General features: G+C 44.6%; 1 protein-coding gene across 1 annotated transcript in view; it reads right to left on the reverse strand.

The window, feature by feature from the left end:
- Window positions 1-21,491, reverse strand: part of CPSF1 (cleavage and polyadenylation specific factor 1) — a 2,236,766-nt gene that overhangs the window by 1,805,631 nt on the left and 409,644 nt on the right. The window lies entirely within an intron of this gene.

Consider the following 21,491-nt stretch of genomic DNA (forward strand, 5'->3'; position numbering starts at 1 on the left):
CCAAACCAGAGGACCTGGGACTCTGGCACAAAAAAGAGGAAGTTGTTTGTTCACAGGGGTGGCAAAAAGATCCATTTGAAGTGTACCCCACTAGTGGACAATGTCCAGAAACATATCCCTGTGAAGCACTGAGTTACGGACCTGCTCATAGAGTCTGCCATAATGTTCTGACCTGAGGGAATGTAAATTGCCTGAAGTGTCACTTGATACTGGATAGCTAGTTCCCATACTAGAAGTGCCAACCAGCAAAGGAGATAAGATCCCCCCCCCCCATTTGCTGACATACCATATCATCGTGGTATTGCCTGTAAACACCTTGAATGTCCTGGGGAAAATAGAGGGTGAAAGGCTTGAAGAGCCATCAGAAGAGCTCTCATCTCTTTGACAATGATGTGGTCTTTCTGTTGCTGATTTACAGGAACCACGCAGTATGTACATAGTTCTTTAACAAATAATTTTTTTGAATTTCATAATAAGCTATACCATCAAAAACAGGGCACTGCCATGGGGGCTGCCTTCGCCCCCATGTATGCAAACTTAGCCATGGGTCTGTTTGAACTAGAGTATGTTTATAGACATGAATTTTTTCATAAGCACGTCATCAAATATTATCGATATGTAGATGATTTAATTTTTTTGGTAGAAGGTGAACGGTCCTTGGCTCATCAGTTTTTTGTTGATTTAAATTCTAATAGATTTTCTTTAAAATTCGATGGATTAAAAATAGATACTTGTGTTCCTTTTCTTGATGTCATATTGGACATTTCTAAAGGTCATAAGTTAGTTACCTCAGTAAATAGAAAATTTACAGGAACCACGCAGTATGTACATAGTTCTAGTGGCCATCCCCCACATACTATCAATTCCCTACCATTTAGTGAAATTTTATGTATTTCCAGGCTATGTAATAGCAAGGATATATTTTATACAGAATTAGATTTGATGTATGATTCATTTTTAAAGAGGGGTTACCACAGTGTGATATTAGAAGATAGTTATAGAAAATTTTGTAAAAATACAGAAAATAAATATAGATATGATAATATTCATAGTATGTACGATAATTCAATAACTATGAATAGAAGATCAGATGAAAAAGAGACTATGTATTTTGTCACTATGTACAGTTGTCTTACCACTGAATTTGTCAAAATAGTTTCTCAATTTTGGAACTATTTATGTTCTTTAAGCAATGTTAGGACATGGTTAAATGTTGATTTAAAATTTTCATATCGTAGGGGAAGAAGTATTAGGGACATATTAGTAAAAAGTAAATTTAGTCTTCCAAGCGATATTATAATTCATCACATTGCAAGTAGAGGCACGCATCCATGTGGCAAATGCAAAGCCTGTAAATTTGTGGTTTCTTCTTTTGAACAGATTAATAATATTCCTTTTAAAGTTAAACATTCTTTTCATTGCCTTTCAGAAAAGGTTATTTAATTTTGGATGGCTGATAAATCCTCAGCCATCCAAAGTAATTGCTTCTGAGTCTTAGGAGTTGAATCCGAAGAAGCTTGAGCAGAAAGTCTGGGTTTAACAGGAGTCTTTGACTTAGCTTTTGTCTTTGAGGAAATAGTAATGTGTGAAGGCCTGAAGACCCCCTCAGAAGCCGGTACCTGCACAGCGGTTCCGGACCTATCTGAAGGAGCGACGTCTGAAGGTCCTGCAGCAGACAAATTACTAGGCCTAGTTGGCTCACCATGTGAGTCCGTGTCGGCCATCGGTTTGAAGTGGCGGACGACAGGGGCTGCAAAAGCGCCTCACTGACGACCGCCGAACCCGAAGCTGGCTCCGGCTGCAAAGTATCCTGTTTGGACCTCGGAGGCCTGTCCTTGTCTTTGCGCTTCTTCTGTAATCCGGTAGTCGGTAAAGTATCAGACGACATTCTATAATTAAATTGTCTACTGAAGTAATTCAAGGCCCAATCGTACCTACGCTTGATAGTGCGAGAATTAAACCTGGCACAGAACCGACAACAAGAAACGTCATGGTCAGGGCCTAAGCAAGGTAGACAGTAAGAGTGGAAATCTTTATGAGGTATTTGTTTTCCACACGATACACAATTATTAACTTTTTCTGACATCGGAGGAGCAAGAAAAAAGTTTCCCCAACGGGGTACTTAGCTTTGAGAAGAGAAGTAGAAAACTTCGGACCGACGACAATCACACCAGGTTGTCTTGAAAGCGCCAACCAACAACTAGCGAACTGCTTTGCACCGCATGGCAAGAAAGACTGGAGAAGATGGCGTTGGCTGTCAGCTTTATACCCGTGCGCTCTGACGTCAGGGTTCTAGCTGAAACAGCCGACGTCGGACCCAGACTTTGATATTCTGGCCGACCTCGGGCTGCCTGCCGGCAGGAGTACCCTACAGTTATGACTGCAACAGTGAAACACGAAGAACATCTACAAAGATTAGACTATTTATAAAAGAAAACAAGTCTAAGATAACTTACATATACACAATAGGCAGTGCTGTAAATTGGATGATCAAGACAAAACTGCTTAATAATCTCTAGTTCTCTCTGTTTAAATTGAAATTGCAGTTCTGATAAACATTACATCATTCTTCACAACTTCCTGGGGTTCCCAGGCCAACAGAAACTGCATCTACATTATTTTACACCTAGGAAGAAACTAGAGTAATAAAAATACATTTGCATGTTTAAATCTAGCAATCTAACTCTTGGTTTAAACAACAGAAAGAATGTGCTGGCCCAGACAGAATGACTCCGAATCTTTAACTTCAAAGGACAGACATGAAGTAATTTTAACTTCACAAGACAGACATGAAATGCTCGTCTTAGCTTTCTTTACAGCAGAGGGTAATGTTGTTACATTTTTTTGAAGTTCAACATTTCACAGCATATTCTTTCATTTAAGAAAACAAGCCTGTATTTCAACATTTCACAGTATTTTCTTTCAATTAAGAAAACAAGTCTGTAGTTCAACATTCATATTTACAAATGATAGAATTACTTGCACAGTTCTATCTGGCTAGGCTGACAGCCTTCACAATCCCTCCAGCTTGTTTATGTACCACATAACTGTACTGACTGTCCTTACTAGGAGTACAACTGGTTTCCACTGGTCTTTGAAAGTGATCATGTCTTTTGGACTGCCAACAGTTCTTTTTGGTTGAAGAACTGGGAGTCCCAGCAAAACTGTGGCCCTGTGTCCATAAGTTACTGTAGTGAGACCCCCAGGCTACATCCGAGGCATCTGAGGTCAATGCTCGATTTTGAGGAATGGCCTTGGAAGGGAGGCCCAGAATGTGGAACAAGGCTCGACCTACCAGGCAAACTCTTTCCTGAGGCAAGGGAAAAGCTTCACCCTGAAGTTGGCAGACTGAGACTGCTGGCACCACACATTTCTGAGGTACCACTGTACCTTCCTTATGTGGAGTCTGGCAAGGGGGATCATGAGGGTGCAAGAGATCATGTAACCCAAGGTTCCTGTGTAGACGTCTTTGGAAATATTGTGTTAGAAAGGTTACTTTCTCCGGAGGAAGGAAGTTTCTTCTTCCCCCTTTTTTTTTTTTTTTTTTTTTAGAAAAGAGTCCAACAAAGCCCCTAAAAACACAATCCTGTTCATGGAGATGGTCTGAGAATTTGGATACTGACGGTGAACCCATGGTAAGCTAGGATTTCTTGGATGCAAAGCAATCTGCTTTGAGTTTTTCTAGATTTCTGGTTTGAATTAAGCAGTCGTCTAAGTAGAGATAAATTTGAATTCCCTTTGACCTGCAGAAGGCTGTCACTGGGCCCAGGCATGTTGTGAATAGCTAAGGAGCAGTAGATAAGCCAAAGGCAGAGCACAAAACTGATAATGCTTCGGGTCAGCAGTGAAGTGCAAGAAACTCCTGTGAGTTTTTTCTATAAGAATGTGGAGGTATGTGTCTTTTAGCTCTAGGGTAAACATGTGAGCACTGGGGGAAATCATTGGCAGCAAATTTTGAAGGGTAAGCATTTTGAACTTTGGTACCTGTAAGAATCTGTTGAGCTTTGACAGGTTCAGGATAGGTCTTCAGGTATCTTATTTTCTTGGAACTAGATACACAGTAGCTGAACTTGTTTTATGGCATCTGTCATTTGATTTAGTGGGATATCTGGGAAGCCTGAGCAAGAATGAGGGTGTCTGAACAAGTTTGTAAGTTCTTTTTATGATTTTTAATACTCACTAATCCATAGTAATCAGTGTCCAATTTTTTAATAAGAGTGACAGCCATCCTCCTAGTATGTGGATGGAGGTAGGTTGGCTGGGGAGGGGTAAAGGGAAGATGAATGGGCGAGTCATGGTTGGTCTCTTCTGGGACCCTGCTGATGGGATCCCAAAGGCCTACAGGAGTCAGCTTGCCACTGTTTTGGTCACTGCTGCTGCTTTTGGTTCCTTTCCCTTCCAGGTCTCCTAAGTCTTGGTTAAGAATGGGATGTTGGGAAAAAAACAGTATTTGGTAGGACAATTACGGCTGAAGTAAGGAAGTTGCATCCAAGGAAGAGCCTTTAAAAGAAGCATTGACAAAAGAAGAGACTTAAATGCCTTTAAGAAATTGTTTAGCTTCAAATCTAGAAGCTAAAGGAGGTGACAGAGGAAGACGAGCAGAAACAGCTGATAAGTGGGCCTTAACAGAATAATAAGCTAACCCAGCATTGAGCAGTTCACACAGATACAAGAGAATCAAAGGAGCATCCACAAAGTGTATACAGGTTAAGAGAAAAATACCAAACAGCAAACCCCTTCCAACTGGATAAGTATGACTTTCTAGTTGTGGGTTTCCTGGTCCTCTGCAGGACCCTAGGAAAATCCTCAGAAAAGGTGTCTGAATAGAATCAAAATCTTATCACCCACAGTGTCAGTTGAAGAGGGGCGCGTGGAGATGGATGAGAGATCTCTTGTCTTGTTTGAGTAGGTCCACCCTGTGAGGTAACTTATGATGACTGCCTTTGGTTAAATGCAGAAGAGGAGGCAACAAATGCTGTCTGGGCCAAAAGGGAGTCACGAACAAGATTCTGAAAGCATCCTATTGTATTCTGAACAAGACGTTTGGAAGGGGAAGGGTGGGAAAGGCATAGAGAAACATCCTCTTCCAAGAAAAATAGAGGGTGTCTACCTTCCAAACCAGAGGACCTGGGACTCTGGCACAAAAAAGAGGAAGTTGTTTGTTCACAGGGGTGGCAAAAAGATCCATTTGAAGTGTACCCCACTAGTGGACAATGTCCAGAAACATATCCCTGTGAAGCACTGAGTTACGGACCTGCTCATAGAGTCTGCCATAATGTTCTGACCTGAGGGAATGTAAATTGCCTGAAGTGTCACTTGATACTGGATAGCTAGTTCCCATACTAGAAGTGCCAACCAGCAAAGGAGATAAGATCCCCCCCCCCCATTTGCTGACATACCATATCATCGTGGTATTGCCTGTAAACACCTTGAATGTCCTGGGGAAAATAGAGGGTGAAAGGCTTGAAGAGCCATCAGAAGAGCTCTCATCTCTTTGACAATGATGTGGTCTTTCTGTTGCTGAGGGGGACAAGACTCCCTGCACCTTTAGAGAGCCGAAGATTGCTCCTCATCACAAGTCTGAAGCGTCTGTGAACAGCTCCTGACAAGGAAGAGGGGATTGAAAGGGGTAGCCCGGATTGAGAGTCAACTGCTGAATACACCACTTAAGTCCCAGCTTGAAACATGGAAGAAGAAGAAAGTACAGTTTTGTACCTACCATAAATGTAGATGTCCGATAGGTATGCATCTGCAGTCCTTACATATGGGTTGTCCTGCCTCAGGCAGCCCTTCGGTCGGCCCGATTCCAAAGTCTGGGTCCGGCGTCGGCTGATGTCGCCCTCTCCCCGACGTCAGAGCGCCTGGGGTATAAAAGCGTCAGCCGACGCCATCTTCCTCAGTTTTTCTTGCCCCAGATGCCAGGTGCTCTCTAAGGAGGGCTAAATTTGGAGAGATGCAAACAATTCCAAACATGCACAGTAATATAAAACAAATACACCATAACAGATAACCCCAGCTAGCTATAAGAGGGATAAGTACCCAAGAAATACCACACAGGGGAAGGAGGGAGGGTAAACCTGACTGCAGATGCATACCTATCGGACATCTACATTTATGGTAGGTACAAAACTGTACTATGTCCTTCAAGGATGCATCTGCAGTCCTTACATATGGGTAGAATACCATAGCCAAGCTGGGGGTGATAGGATCTAAGAAAGGGATGGTGTAGCTAAAATGCCCTGCAGGACTGCCGTAGCAAAGCCTGCTCTGGATCTGGAATATAAGGGTAAGTTGTAATGCTTGGAAAATGTATGCACGGAGCTCCATGTAGCAGCTTCTAAAATGTCCTTGGTAGCCACCCCTCTTAAGAAGGCTGTGGAGGTGGCTGTGGCTCTGGTGGAATGAGGTCTAATGTTAGCTGGCACGATTTTGCCATGAAAAGAGTAACAGAATCAAATGCAATTCCCTATCCATTTTGAAATTGTCTGTTTGGAAATTGCTTTTCCTTGTACACCAGCAGCATATGCTACAAATAGCTGGTCAGATTTTCTGTAAGTCTTAGTTCTGTCCAAGTAATAGCGCAACTGTCTGTGTATGTCCAGGGTATGCAGAAGTTTCTCCCCTTTTTGTGGATTTGGAAAGAAGGTAGGCAGGTGGATAGCTTGGTTCAGTGAGACCCTGGATACCACCTTTGGCATGAATGAAGGATTGGTTCTCAGTGAAACTCTGTCCTGATGAAAAATAAGAAATGGTTGTACTGCCATGAGGGCCTGGAACTCAGATACTCTTCTTGCTGAGGTTATGGCCAGAAGGAAGGCAGTCTTCCAAGACAGGAACTGTAGTTCTGAAGATGCTGCTGGTTCAAAGGGAGGTAGAGTTAATTTTTCCAACATGAAGTTAAGATCCCATGTAGGCACTGGTGGTTTCCTTGGAGGACTGATGTTTTCAACTCCCCATAGAAACTGCCTTAGGAGAGGATGAGAAAAGACAGGTGGATCAGTGCTGTATTCTGCTGAAATTGCTGAAGCATGAATTTTTATGGAAGAGTAAGAATTGTGGAGCATTTCTGTCAAGTATTCCAGGATATGTGCCAAGTTCATCACTGTCGCATCTAGGCCCTTTGTGGTGTTCCAAGTGCGAAATCTTTTCCATTTTGCTGAATATGCCTTTCTTGTGGAAGGCCGGCGAGCTTCCCTGATGATGTCCTTCACTGTCTTGGATAGCTTATCCTGGTGAGGAGTCAAGGTATTCTCCAGGCTGTCAGCTGCAAGGTTTTCAGGCTGGAGTGCAGAGTTTTGTAATTGTGTTGTGTCAGAAGAAGTGGCCATTGTGGTAGAAGCCACGGTTTCGTGCGTGACATGCTCCTTAACAGTGGGTACCAGTGTTGTCTGGGCCAGTCTGGAGCTATCAGAATCACTTTGGGCTGCTCTGTCCTGATCTTCAGTAAGACCTTGGTCATTAATGGAAGAGGTGGGAATGCATACACTGTTAGAGTATTCCAGCTGAAAGAGAGGGCGTCCACTTTCCATGCTTGTGGGTGGTATGTCCTTGAGCAGAATTTCTTCAGCTGATGGTTGTGGTGGGAGGCAAAAAGATCTATGTCCGGCCTCCCCCATGATTGTGTTATCTGAAGAAAGATGTCTGGGTGCAGCATCCATTCGTGTGGATCCATGATATTTCTGCTTAGGCTGTCTGCCAGTATATTGTCTTTTCCTGGCACAAACTGGGATTGCAGCTCTATATTGAGTTTTAGGGAAAGTTCCCAAAGATTCATTGCCAGACTGCAAAGAGGGTAGGAATGGGTACCTCCTTGCTTGTTTATGTACCACATAACTGTGGTATTGTCTGTCCTTATTAGCAGGTGTCCTTGATGCAGAAAATGTTTGAAGGCCTCGATTGCATGTATAGCCGCCAGCATTTCCTTTTGGTTTATGTGCATGCGCAATTCTTTCTGTGACCATAGTCCTTGGATGCATCTGCCCTCCAATGTGTGCTCCCCATCCATGGTCTGAAGTGTCCGTTGTAATGGTTTGGCTGATTATTGGTTTGCTGAAGGGCAGACCCCTGTTTGACTGGCTTGCTTGAGCCCACCACAGAAATTCCTTTTGAAGGCATGGAATGAGTGGTATCAAAGCTTCTAGGCTGTGACTGTGCTGGCACAATAAACTCCTTAGGTACCATTGTAATTTCCTCATATGTAGCCTTGCATGTGGAATCAGAAGAATGCAAGATGCCATGTAACCCAGGGCCTGCAGGATTTTCCTTGCAGTCAGCCGAGTTTGTTTTGTCAGATTTTCGAAATAATCCGGTAGTTGTCTTTGTTTTTCTTCCGTGAGAAAAGCCATTTGGGTGGTTGTATCTAGTTTCGCACCCAGAAAAATTATCCTTTGGGATGGAACAAGTCTTGATTTGTGAATGTTGACTGTATATCCCAAAGCCTGAAGTAGGCGGATGGCATAATTCAAGTGTTTTACCAAAGTTTGTTGGCTGTCCGCTTGTATAAGGCAGTCGTCCAGATATGGGTATATTTGAATCCCCTGAAGTCTGCAGTGTGCAATTACTGATGCCAGGCATTTTGTGAATACTCTGGGCGCAGTAGATAAGCCAAAGGGCAATGCTGAGAATTGATAATGCTCTGAACCTGCAAGAAATCTGAGGTGTCTTCTGCAACTTTGACTGATAGGGACATGCAGGTATGCCTCCTTGAGGTCTAGAGTTACCAGCCAAGACCCCTTGCCCAGCATGGGAAGGAGTTGCTGTAGGGTCAGCATTTTGAATTTTGGCACAATGAGATAAGTATTCAGTGCGGACAAGTCGAGAATAGGCCTCCATTGTTTTTCTTTTCTTGGGACAAGGAATAGTCTGGAATAAAATCCTTGGCCTTGTTCTGTGAGAGGAACCTTTTCTATAGCTTTCATTTGCAATAGGTTGGAAATTTGTTTTAAAGCCTCTGCCCTTTGATTCGGTGGCAGGTTTGGCATGCCTTTTCTTTTTGGTAATGTATGAAAATGGAACCTGTATCCTTTGTCTATTATTGCAGTGTCCATTTGTCCCTTGTAATACTGTGCCAATTTTTTGAGAATAACGATAGCTTTCCGCCCAAAGGTGCTTCCAATTGAGCCCTGGTTGGCGGGGTCAAGGTAAAGTCATTGAGTCTGTCCTTGTGGAGCAGTTGTAGGTCCTGCACTACCTCTCTGGTTAGGAGGCTGCCATTGACGTCCTCTGTAGGAGCCTCTAGCTTGCCCTCTACCTCTGGCACGCCTGTTCTTGCCTCTTTGAAATCTCTCTGTGTCTGGAAAAGACCAATTCTTAGAGGGCCAATTTCTGCTGAATCTTGGTGGTTGGACCTGGAGAAAATCTTTGACTGTCTGTACAGATTTAGCCTTTTCCTCAAATTTCTTTAAGACCTCCTGAGCAGTGGAGCCAAATAACTTTTGCTTTTCCAGTGGCGCATCCAGAATCTTTGCTTTAACATGATCTGGCAGAGTTTGTTCCTTCAGCCAAGCATGCCTACGTATGACTGCACCTGTCATTGCTGACCTACATGAAGCTTCCAATGCATCATAACCACACTGCAAGAAATGGTTGCTAACCTGTTGGGAGTTATGTACCAGATCCTGAAGTGACTTGCGATCTAGGGGTTCAGGTGAAGACAGTTTTTTAAGCAATTCATCTAACAAATACTCTTGGTACTGTATCATATGGAATTGACAATTTAATGCCCTCATAGAAAGAGTGGAAGAAGTATACACTTTTTTACCCCATCTCTCTAAAGCCCTGGACTCCCTTTCAGTGGGGAGTGGATTTTTTGTAGTGGCAGATGCAACCCCTTTAGGGCCCTGGGAAATAGTTTCAGGGTCAGCAGAGTGGGCCTTGTAAAGGAAATGATGCGAGTCCGGGACCCTGTAGTACCTATCGGGTTTGACAGGAGCCGGAGGAAGGGAGTCAGGGGTAATGCTAGACTCAGAGTACACATCATCAATGACATTCAAAACAGGAGGAATAGCCAAAGGTCTATGCTGAGGTAAATGCAAAAAAGTACTTAATCTCTTCCTGGAATCAGAGAATTCCTGGCCCTGCCATTTGAAATGCTCTCTCATGGAGTGAAGGGTCTCCCCAAAGGACAGCTCTTCAGGAGGGGAGGCAGAGGGAATAGATTCCTCTGCATCAGAATCCTTGTAGGCCGTAAAGGCCTCCTCCTGGTAGTCTGAAAGAGCAGAGCCATCTGAGGCCTCATCAGAGGACTGGGGATCAGTGGGCTCAACCCTGGGCCTTTTGTCTAGAGGAGGTTGAGAGCCCCTGTCCGGATGTGGCTGAGAGCCCCTAATTAAGGAAATAATGTCCTCAGCTAAACTTAAAATCTGTGAACCTGTAGCGGATCCCTGAGGAATAGCCTTGGGAGGCAGAGATTTTGGCTGTTTAGCAGCTTTAGCCCTTGTGAATGCCTTTATGGACATGGATGCAGGAGGCCTGGCTGCTCCACGTGCTGGCGTAGTTTTGTCTAGGGAAATGGTGTCGGATGTTTCCGGAACACCGGTTTCTGAGGGAAATTCTATAACCGACTCAGAAGAGGCCTCCGGGGCCGAGGTTGTCGGTTTCGACGGTCGGAAGTACCAAGGACTCGGTTTCAGCCGAGACTGAGACACTTGCGGTAGGCCTAGGGGTGGTTTCAGCCGAAACCACAGTCCACGTGTGTCGGTCCTTGTCCTTCCGTTTTTTGGTTAAATGAGAAGTCGGAGTCTCCGACGGCATATTGTAACAGTAACTAGCCCCAAAAAATTCCTCTGCAAACTCCGCCCAACGCCTAAGAGTGCGTCGGTTGAAGGAGGCACAGGCTGTACAGGTCGAGACGTCGTGGTCTGGGCCTAGGCAGGGGAGGCAGTAAGAATGGAAATCCTTATGAGGTATTTGTTTCCCACAAGTTGAGCAATTATTAACTTTAAGCGTCTGATCTGACATCGGCTGAGGCAAGAAAGAGTCCCCAACGGGGTACTTCGCTTTTGAAGTCTTCGGTAGCTGAAGTTACAGGAGCTGGCCGACCGGCACTTGCGAACTGCTTCTGCTTCGGGCACCACGCGGCAAGAAAGACTGGGGAAGATGGCGTCGGCTGACGCTTTTATACCCCAGGCGCTCTGATGTCGGGGAGAGGGCGGCATCAGCCGACGCCGGACCCAGACTTTGGAATCCGGCCGACCGAAGGGCTGGCTGAGGCAGGACAACCCATATGTAAGGACTGCAGATGCATCCTTGAAGGACATCTAAGAAACTGAGGGATGAGAATGCTGAAGCCAAACTGACTTTAGAAACCATTTAAGATTTCTCATGTGGAGCTTGGCAAAAGTGAGCATAGGAATGGTGGAGGCCATAAACTCTAGAGCTCTCAGAAATTCCTTGGCTGTTACTGAAGCCACAGGAAGAAAGGACTGAAAGAAATAAATCAGAGTTAGGGCCTTAGGAGGAGGTAGGGATGACAGCAATGGAAGTCTGGATCCTGCAACTCAGAAAGATATGATCCTGTGAAGGAATCAGAAATTACTTTTTTGAAATTTATAATGAATCCCAGGCTTTGCAGGATGGAAATGGCAAAATGAAAATTTTGCAGTAAAATCTCTTGTGAGAATGCCTGAAACAGGAGGTTGTCAAAGTATGGAAAGACCTGAATCCCCCTTATCCTGCAATAATCAATCACAGGAGTGAGGCATTTGTTGAATATCCTTTGGAGGCCAAAGAGCAAAGCAGAGAACTGAAAATGCCAGGAAGCAACAGAGAAATGTAAAAACTTCCTGAAAAGGGGATGAAAGGGGTATGAAGATAAGCATCCTTGAGATCCAGAGACACTAGAAAAGCCTGAGGAAACAGCAGAGTGAACATGGTCTGAAGGAACAACATTCCAAAAGGAAGGGACCTTCAGAAAGCTGTTTAGGTGACAGAGGTCCAGAACAGGTCTCCAAGTGTCCTCTTTCCTGAGAACCAAAAACATTCTAGGAACCAATACATTCTAGAATAAACCCTCTCCCCCCTTGAGAAACTGGAACTTCCTGAATAGTTCCCAGAGTCAAAAGATCCTGAAGCATCCCTGGAAAGAAAGCAAACTTCTTCTGAGGGGGCAGAGGAATACCCATGAAAGGAGGAAGAGATTTCCAAACCATGAAATACCCTAGGCAGACAATGGACAGAACCCAGGAAACCTGAGTCATCTTTAACCAAATGGGAATGGATAGGGAAAGACTAAAACAAACAGGAAGTGGCTGAGAAGTACAGGATAGTCAGACAGCACCTGGGACGGCAGGAAAAGGAAACTTCTCTGTCACAGTAGTCTAGGTAGCTTTAGCAGGAGAAGCCAATTTCCCATCTTTTCTTTCCCTTGGGGGAAGGACGAGACTGCCGATGAACAAAGATCGGCCTTATTAGGTTAATTTCTTTGAAACTTAGGCACAGAAGAAACAAACATATGTTTAAGTTCCTGCAAGGCCCTGCCCTTGTCCTGAAGAGACTTAAACAAACCATCAGTATCTGCACCAAGTAAGTGTTTGTTGTCCAGAGGAGCATCCATCAGCTTAGTCTTAATATGATATTAACATACACAGGCAAAGACTGAAGCCAAAGCTAGGAGTAACTCATCACATAATCGAAGGCAGCAGCTCTAGAAGAAGCATCTGCTGCATCATAACTACACTTAACAGAATGACGACCCACCTGAGAAGTCCCTAACAAGGAAAAAGTAGAAAACTTTCCTTCAGAAATTACCTGACAGGCCTGAGAAAGAAGAGCCAAATATATATGTAGACATATGGGTCTGAAAACTGACAGCCCTAAAAGCCAAGGTAACATTAGTATAAACCTTCTTACATAGCCTTTCCATTGTTCTGCTGTCTTTATCAGAAGGAAGCAACTTAGTAGAAGACAGTAACTGAGATGGCTTGTAAGGTATCACAGAGGGGTCAGCAGGAGGACACCTACAGAGAAATTTACAGTCCAACAAGGTAGCCCAGACAGGAGGAACAGCAAAATGTCTATGACAGTCCATTTGCAGAAGCTCATAAAACCTCTTCTGAACCTCAGAAACCAGGGCACAATCCCATTTAAAGAATTCCATCATTATGGAGATTGTATCCCCAAAAAAACTCTTCTAAAGGGATTTCAGGACTTGTGGACTCCTCTTCCTCAAAACCATAGTCTAAAGGAGAGGGAATCTGGGATGAATAAGCAAAGGCTTCCTCATCTGAATCTACCTCATCCTCAGAGAAATCCTTTTCCCTAGGTCTTTTAAGGGGAGAAGAGGACAAAGGAGGAGCAGGAATAGAAACTCCCTGAGGAGGTTTCAAAGACATAAGGGCAATAAACAACCACTAAGTGAAATTCTGCCATTCACTCGGAGGGTCCTTAGGAGTTGGGGAGTTGGAGAAACATTCTTTGTTTTCTGTTTCTTTTTCAAAGGGACATCCATCTTGTAAAACTTAGAAGGCTCAGACCCCAGACAGTATTCAATAACTGAACTACTTCTCTAACCAAAATCTGAGGAACAGCCATGGAAATATTCAGCCATGGTTTTCCCTGAAAATCTGAAGCGGAAATCTGTAAGGCATCCAGAGACAGGCGTGAGGTTGGATCCATGCTGGCCTCTGAAATGGTCATGGCAGAGGAATCCAACGGCATGGCTGGGTGATCCTTCAGGCTTTCACTGGCCACAGGAGATATGTCCAGTGGAAGCTGCACAGCAGAAGACTCTAACCTAGACTTCTTGGTTGTCTTCTTCACAGACTGCTGACTGTGGGAGCAGGAAGTAGCTCCCTTACTGTCTTTTTCTAAAATGATAAGATGTTTGTTCTCTAAGTACAGGGTAGAGGAAAGCAGACTACACAGTCTCTGGAAAGAAAGCCTGACAAATGGAACAGGATGTGTGGTCGTGGGAAACACTGAGACAAAATAAGCACTGCTTCTGATGATCTTTATGGGGAATTTGTCTCTCACACTGGCATTTACCTCTTCTGGATGACATGAACACCACAAGCAACAAACAAAAGATAAGAAAACCCCAATGGGGTCCTTAACTGAAATGGATTGGTGAACCAGCAAATAAAGTAGACGTTCAGAAGGGTGATCAAAAGATGGCATTTGGACTGGTGGCAAAGTTGTTCTGAGGATGGAACATCCAGACTTCATCTTTATACCTTATGTTATGCACGAGGAGAGTGTGTATGACATACAACATATCTTAAAGCAACCTAAAGGCACTGGTATACTGCCCTGATGTCGGGCCTCCCTTGACAGGGGATTGCTATTGTAATGAATACTGCAACAGTGAAATGGAAGGACATATGTATATAAAATGTTGTCCTTTTTCTGTATATTGTCTTATTTCCTTGTCTTCTGTTATTGAACATTCTCTGACTTTATTTTTCACCAGGGAGATGAAGGTCATCCTGCATAGATGGCCAAGACAGTTCACTTGTAGCCTCAGTGTCCACCTCTGAGGAGGGGAGGAGGCTTCTCCTCTGAAAACAACCTGGAGTGATCCCTCTTGGTCAACTAGCATCAAGTATGAGAGTCAGATTGGGACCACAAAGCACCTCCTGGTGTAGCTGACAAAATCGCACTAGGGACAGAGCCTGCCCATGTCATCAGTCATAGAAGCAACTGCTATTTGGGTGAAGTCTCTTCTGGGCTGGTCAAACAAGCCCTTTGTATACTATACCCTAACCCACCATGATGTCCCTCTTCCTTACATGTTTCTCACCATACCCAGCTTGCATTCCAAACCTCCCCATCACTAGTTATTCTCCCCTCTGTATGCCTGCATCCGTCCAGTGCTGTCCCTACCTTTTCAGTCCATTCAATCTCTGTCTGTATTTTATGTTTGTTTGCCCGGTTATCTTTCCTACTTTATTTCCTTCCCACACCATCTCTTTTTTATCTTCTCCACTTATCTTGAAGAAAAAGATAAAATAGGAACTTATCCCAAAACATGTCCTACCTTCTTCCTCCACCTTTCCTTCACTGAGTTTAGCCTTATGGATGCACCTCTGCTTGTTCTTTCCCCTTTTCTACGTTTCCTAGCTCCTCCTTTCCTGCTCATTTAAATGGTGAACTGAGTTGGCATGTTCCTGCACGGGCCCTGTGGGCCTGATCACAGTGCCCATGCTGCAGCTATGAGTGCTTCATTGTGAGTGCAAATATGCACAGCCTTGTGCACACCTCCTTACTGTTCTTGTCACACTGGTCACTCAATGAAGGTAGCTTGGCAACCAGTTTGCTACAGTTCATTAACAAGAGTGCTGTCAGTAAATGTTGCATTTGTAATTTACTATGTAGCTCTCTATCTGGATACACCAGGCTGATCCTACTACATAGGTAAACAACATCAGTGTTACACTATGATATTTTTAGTATTTAGCACTGCACACTGCAGCATTCTTCAATGCCCACAACATCCTATAACTCTGATCTTCTTCTTCTTTCGGCTTTTCCCGATTAGGGGTCGCCACAGCAGATCACCTGTCCACTCATGACTGGCAGTAGAGTTTTACGGTGTTGAGTTGCCAGCCCGGCACCCAACCTTCCAAGGAAGGCACATACATGCACACACTCATGCCTAGGGCCAATTTAGAGTGTCCAATCCACCTACAGCATGTCTTTGGGATGTGGGAGGAAACCGGAGCATCCGAAGGAAACCCACACGACTACAGGGAAGACATGTAGACTCTGCACAGAAGGCACCCCAGCCGAGGATCAAACCGGAGTACCTCTTGCTGTGAGGCGACAATGCTAACCGCTGCACCACCGTGGCCACTCATCCTATAACTCTGATCCTTGTAGGTAAGGTTAGGTGAGATCATTAAATAAAATAAAACTGCAGTAAAAAAATTAAAAGAGCAGTGTAAAATAGGTTAAGCAACATTATTCTTTTTGCTTCATTATACTTTTGGCATTTAAGACCTAAAAGGAACAACAAAATGGGAATAAGTAGAATAAGAAGCAAAGTATACAACAAAAAAGGGAAAAGAAGAGCAGAGAAAAAGGGTAGGACACTGAAGGTGATTCACAAGCAAATAATGTATGTCCTCACTCATTGTGACTATATGCTATTTTCATAGAAAAAAACTCTACAAGAAAGGTGCTCTTTTGTCTGGCCTCAAATGGGCACAGGGTGTAAAACGAGATAAAAATCAGAAAACAAAGCAGTGAGATCACACTACATCTAAGGCACTAAGGTGCAACAGGAAAGTACAGTTGTGTACACTTACCATAAATGTAGATGTTCGAGTGTAATCACTGTTGCAGCCATCACACTTGGGTTATCCTGCCTGGGGTAGCCCTCAGTCAGCCCAAATACCAGAGGCTTAGTATTTCTGTGTCGGTTGCTGTTGCTTCAGTACTGATGTCAGGTCATCAGAGGTATTAAAAACAAGCAGCCAACGTCATTACATCAGTTTTTTTTGCCCCAAATGTGAGGAGCCCCCATATACAGAGCTAAGTTATGGCGGAAAAACACCACCAGTAAAAAGTAAATACCAATAGCCCTGTAAGGGGTGAAGAAGAGAGAGAGAAAAAGAGATACAAGGGGGCTGAACACTCGAACATCTACATTTATGGTAAATGTACACAACTGTACTGTGTTCTTCATGTTTGACTGTTGCAGTCATCACACTTGGGTTGATTCCCAAAGCTGAAGAATGGGTGGTGGCAGTCAAGAAAAGTTGGGGCTGGCTAGTATGTACACTCTTCTAGCTGACGTGATGGCCAGAAGCAAGGCTGTTTTTCAAGAGAGGAATTTTAACTCTGCTGACGCTGCAGGCTCAAAAGGGGGGGCGGGTAGCATGAGCTTTTCCAACACAAAGTTAAGGTCCCAAGCAGGGGTGGGGGCTCTTCTTGGTGGCCTTAAGTTGTTAGCCCCTCTCAGGAATTGCTTGATGAGAGGGTGAGAGAATAGAGGTGGCTCAGTGCCATAATGAGCACAGATGGCAGAGGCATGGATCTTAATGGAGGAGGAGGAGAGGCCTCTGTGGAGTAGGTCTGCTAGGTACTCCAGGATGAGAGGTAAGGAGGGCTGTATCCACTCAGTGTGAATCCAGGAACAATACCTTTTCCACTTGTCAGCACAAGATTTCCTTGTACTGGGTTGTCTGGCTTCACGTATGACATCCAGTACCTGCTTGCTTAGGATAGCCACTGCAGGAGAAGTCAAGGGATAAGCCAGGCTGCAAGGTTCAGGGTCTGCAACTGTGAATGCAAGAACTGTCCCTCCTGCTGAGTCAGGAGAGTAGGGATTTGGGGTAGGTGCCATGGAGGCAATGGTGACAGAATGCACAGTAGTGGGTACCAGTGTTGGCGTGGCCAGTCTGGGGCAATCAGGATTGCCCTTGGTCTTTCCCTCCTTATCTTGAGTAATACTCTTATAAGAAGAGGTAGAGGGGGAAATGCATAGATTGAGAGGTTTGCCCACTGGAAGGATAGGGCATCTACTTTACAGGCCTTGCTGTGAGGTACTCTGGTGCAGAATTTACTGAGCTGGTGATTGTAGGGGGAGGCAAATAGGTCCACCTTCGGGGTACCCCATTTTTGGGTCACAAGGCTGAAGGTGGTGTGGTTTAATTGCCAGTCGTGCAGGTCTAGGAGATTTATGCTTAAGTCGTCTACCAGAAAGCTTTGGTTGCCTGGCAGGTGAATGTGCATGGCTGAGGCCATGTTCCACAGGGTCATGGCTAGCCTGCAGAGTGGGTAAGAGTGTGTTCTCCCCCTGCTTGTTTATGTACCACATCACTGTGGTGTTGTCTTTTTTGATTAGTAAAGGCCCTGGTGAGAGTAGAGATCTGAAAGCTGTCAGAGCATGCTGAACAGCTAACATCTCTTTTTGGTTAATTTGCAGATGAATCTGATTTGGACTCCAGTGGCCCTGAATGCACCTGCCATCCAGATGTGCTCCCCAGGCATAATCTGATGCGTCTGTGGTTAGGGTCTAGGTGGTGTGGGGTTGTGTAAAGGGAAGCCTCTTGTTGTGGTTGCATGTTGCCGCTCACCAAAGGAACTCTTTCCTTAGACAAAGTATCATAGGTACGACTGTTTCCTGGTCCTGAGAATGCTGGCACCAAAGACTTTTTAAGTACCACTGAAGTTTCCTCATATGCAGTCTGGCATATGGAATTAGTATAATGCAGGAAGCCATGAACCCTACGGCCTGCAGGATTTTCCTTGCAGATAGCTGGGTTCTGGTGGCCATTTGAGTGAAGCAGCCTGTCAGACAGGCTTGCTTTTCTTGAGTAAGGAATGCCATCTGGAATGCTGTGTCCAAGCTTGCTCCCAGGAATATAATTTTTTGACTGGGGACTAGTTTGGATTTCTTTTCGTTGACAGCGTACCCAAGGGAGGTTAGAAGGTCCTTTACAAATATCAGGTACTGCAACAGCTTTTCCTGACTGTCTGCCTGAATTAAGCAATTGTCCAAGTAGGAATACATTTGAATATTTCTCTGTCTGCAACAGGCAATGGCTGGAGCCAGGCATTTTGTGAAAACTCTGGGAGCAGTCTATAAGCCAAAGAGAAGTGCAGAGAACTGACAATGCATAGATCCTGCCCTGAAACGTAGATATTTCCTGTAAGAGTCCTTTACTGGGATGTGCAGATAGGCTTCCTTTAGATCTAGGGTGGCTAACCAGGCATCTTTGGACAGTATAGGGAGAAGCTGCTGTAAGGTGAGTATTTTGAATTTTGGTACCACCAGGAAGGTGTTTAGAATGGATAGCGCTAAGATTGGGCACCAGGTGCCCTCTTTTCTTGGTACCAGGAAAAGTCTGGAATAAAAACCTTGGCCTATCTGTTCTGCAGGAACAGGCCGAATTGCCCTTATGGAGAGCAGGGACCGAACTTGGTTTTGTGCCTCTGCCCACTGGTTTGGAGGAAGATCTGGGAACCCTTTTGGGGTTGGCAGCGTGTGGAAATACAATTTGTACCCCTGGGACACTATGTTGAGGACCCATCGATCGTTGGTGATGGGAGGTCCAGTTTTTTGCATGGTGGGCAAGTTTTCCTCCTAGGTGCACAAGCAATTGGGCAGAGGTGAGGGGTGAAGTTGAGAAGTCATTGTGAATTCTTTCCGTAAAGGGGTGGCTTAGCACTCCCTCCTTTAGAAGTGGAGGTACTCCTTTGCCTAGATCTCTGCACACCCTGAGACTGTAATCTGGGGGGATTTGTTTCCCCTGGGTCTAGTTTGAGATGTCCTTGAGGGTGCTGGAAAGGATCAATGTTTTGAGGGGCAATGCCTACTAAATCTTGGAGGCTGCACTTACAAAAAATCTTTCACCGTCTGCACAGACTTAGCCTTTTCTTCCATCTTTTTTTAAAACCTCTTCTGCTTTGGTGCCAAACAGATTGCCCTTGTTCAGAGGACCTTTTCTTCCATCTTTTTTTAAAACCTCTTCTGCTTTGGTGCCAAACAGATTGTCCTTGTTCACAGAAGCGTCCAATAATTCTGATTTGACATGGTGTGGCAAGGTCTGCTCCTTAAGCCAGGCATGCCTTCTAAGTACAGAACCTGTGACTGCTGCCCTGCAAGATGCTTCTAGGGTGCCAAACCCACATTGCAGGGTATGCTTGCAGACTTGGCTTGCAGAATGCATAAGCTCCTGTAATTCTTTATTTTCTGCACAGTCAGGAAAGGTAGACAACTTTTGCTTAACGAGTTCCATAGTATGATGCTGGTATTTCAGCATGTGGAACCGACAATTTAATGCTCTAACGGCGAGAGTTGTAAAGGTGTATACTTTTTTACTCCATATGTCTAAAGCTCGGAAATCCCTGTCCGAGGGGGTGGGATTCTTAGCTGTAGTTGCTTTTATTCCTTTAGGTACTTGGGAGATGACATCTGGGTCAGCAGTAGGATTTCTGAAGAGACATTTGTGTGAATCAAGGACTCTGTAGTACCTGTCAGGTTTCCTTGGGGCAGGGGTTAAAGTAGCAGGAGTTAGAATGGATTCCATAAAGACATTTACAACATCCAGAACAGGACGGATAGCTAAGGGTCTGTGCTGTGGTAGATCTAAAAATTCTCTGAGTCTATTTTTGGACTGAGGAAAATCCTGGCATTCCCCATGGAAATGCTCTCTCAAAGTATGTAGGGTTTCACCAAAAGAAAAATCCTCTGGAGGGGAGGCAAAAGGAATGGATTTCTCTGCCTCTGAATCCTCATAGGCAGATAAGGGCATGTCTTCATAATCAGAAACCTCAGAGTCGTCAGACTCTTGGTCAGATAAAGCTGCTGGGCACAAGTCTCTTTCTTTTAGCAGGGGATGGCTGGCTTCCCCTAATCAGCATGATCAGGTCTTCTACCATTTTAAGCATCTGAGATTGCGGCAAGGAAGCTGGTGCTTGAGATTGGGTCTTTTTTTAGGCATAGCTCGGACTCTTGGACTTACAAACTCAGTAATTTTAGAAAGAAATGAAGACGTGAAAGAATTCGTCGGTTTGTGTCGAATATCAGTGGTGAGAAGAGATTCCTCAGAAGCTGGTACCTGCACAGCGGCTCCGGACCCATCCAAGGTAGAGACATCCACATGTTCCATAGTCAAAGAAGAGTCTCGCGGCATACCGGACTCCGAAGGGTCTCAGTAGCGGCCTGCGAATCCATCAAAGCGGGCATCAGGGGCTGCGAAAGCCCCTCACTGAGTACCAGCGAACTTGAAACTAGCTTAACGGAAGCATTGTTAGCAGTTTTGGACCTGTGCAGTCTGTCTCTGTCTTTATCCTTACGTTTTTTCAAAAGATTGGTAGCCGGATGGCTTACCGAAGCCATTTCGGAATACGGAGATCGAGAACGAAAGTATTTAGCTACAATAAGGGCCCGATGACGAACAGTTCGGGCGTTGAATAAAGCACAAAACCGACAGCGAGGTACGTCATGGTCTGGGCCTAAACAGGTGACGCAGTAATAATGGAAATCTCAGTGTGGTATTTGCTTTCCACAGGCGAGACAATTGTTAACTTTTTCTGACACCGGTTAGAGCCAGAAAAAAGGCTCCTCAACGGGGTACTTAGCATTAGAAGAATTCGAGATGATTCAATTTCGGAAACGAAAACTCAGGTAGCGGCCGACCGGCACTAGTGCAAACTGCTTCTGCTTCGGACTCCTCGGCAAAAAAGACTGATGTAATGGTGTCGGCTGCCTGTTTTTATACTTCTGATGACCTGACATCAGTACTGAAGCGACAGCAACCAAAGCAGAAATACTAAGCATCTGGTATTCGGGCCAACTGAGGGCTAACCCTGGCAGGATTACCCCAGTGTAATGACTGCAACAGTGAAACACGAAGAACATCGGCTATATCTATAAATATAAATCTGTATGAAAATATTTATGTTAAGGAATCATATACTGAGAAGAACTTGTGTAACTGGGAAACGAAGTATGTTCCAAAATTCAATGAAAGACACCGTGAACTTCTAATAGGAAGGTATAATGAGGATACCTATGAATTTGTTCAAAAAAAACATCACTATAC

This window comes from Protopterus annectens, chromosome 4.part0 (assembly GCF_019279795.1).
Source record: "Protopterus annectens isolate FY-2018-M chromosome 4.part0, PAN1.0, whole genome shotgun sequence".
NCBI classification, from domain to species: domain Eukaryota; kingdom Metazoa; phylum Chordata; order Ceratodontiformes; family Protopteridae; genus Protopterus; species Protopterus annectens.